Source organism: Myotis davidii, unplaced genomic scaffold, assembly GCF_000327345.1.
Source record: "Myotis davidii unplaced genomic scaffold, ASM32734v1 scaffold1036, whole genome shotgun sequence".
Lineage (NCBI taxonomy): Eukaryota > Metazoa > Chordata > Mammalia > Chiroptera > Vespertilionidae > Myotis > Myotis davidii.
The window spans coordinates 1,315,907-1,316,348 of NW_006287260.1; positions in this window are offsets into that span (position 1 = coordinate 1,315,907).

Below are 442 nucleotides of genomic sequence, written 5' to 3' on the forward strand. Positions count from 1 at the left end.
TGAGGGAGGAGGGATGTAGATGGAGTGAAAGTGACAAGGAGTCAATGTAGTTGTTGCAGCTGAGGATTTGGGTCAGGGACCCTCCCATCGGTGTGGCCCAGAGACCCCCTGAGCCTGGTGCCGGTTAGAAATGCAGAATCTTGGCCCCGCCCAGACCGCCTGAGCCAGAAACTGTCTTTTATTAAATAAAATTCCCAGGGGATTCGTATTCACAGTCCAGTGTGAGAAGCACTGGGCTATTTAGCCTATTTTTGTATGTTTGAAACATTCCATCATCAGAAGATTCTGGGGTTTGGTTTGGTTTTTCCAAAACTGTCTTCAGTGTCACCGGCCGATCTTCCCGCAGAGTCCGGGCTGCAGAGAGCTGGGGGGCCCGGTCTGCCCGCCGGGGTGCGACGCGGGACCCCTGGTCCAGGAGGCCAGCGCTGCCTGGCACCGCCGG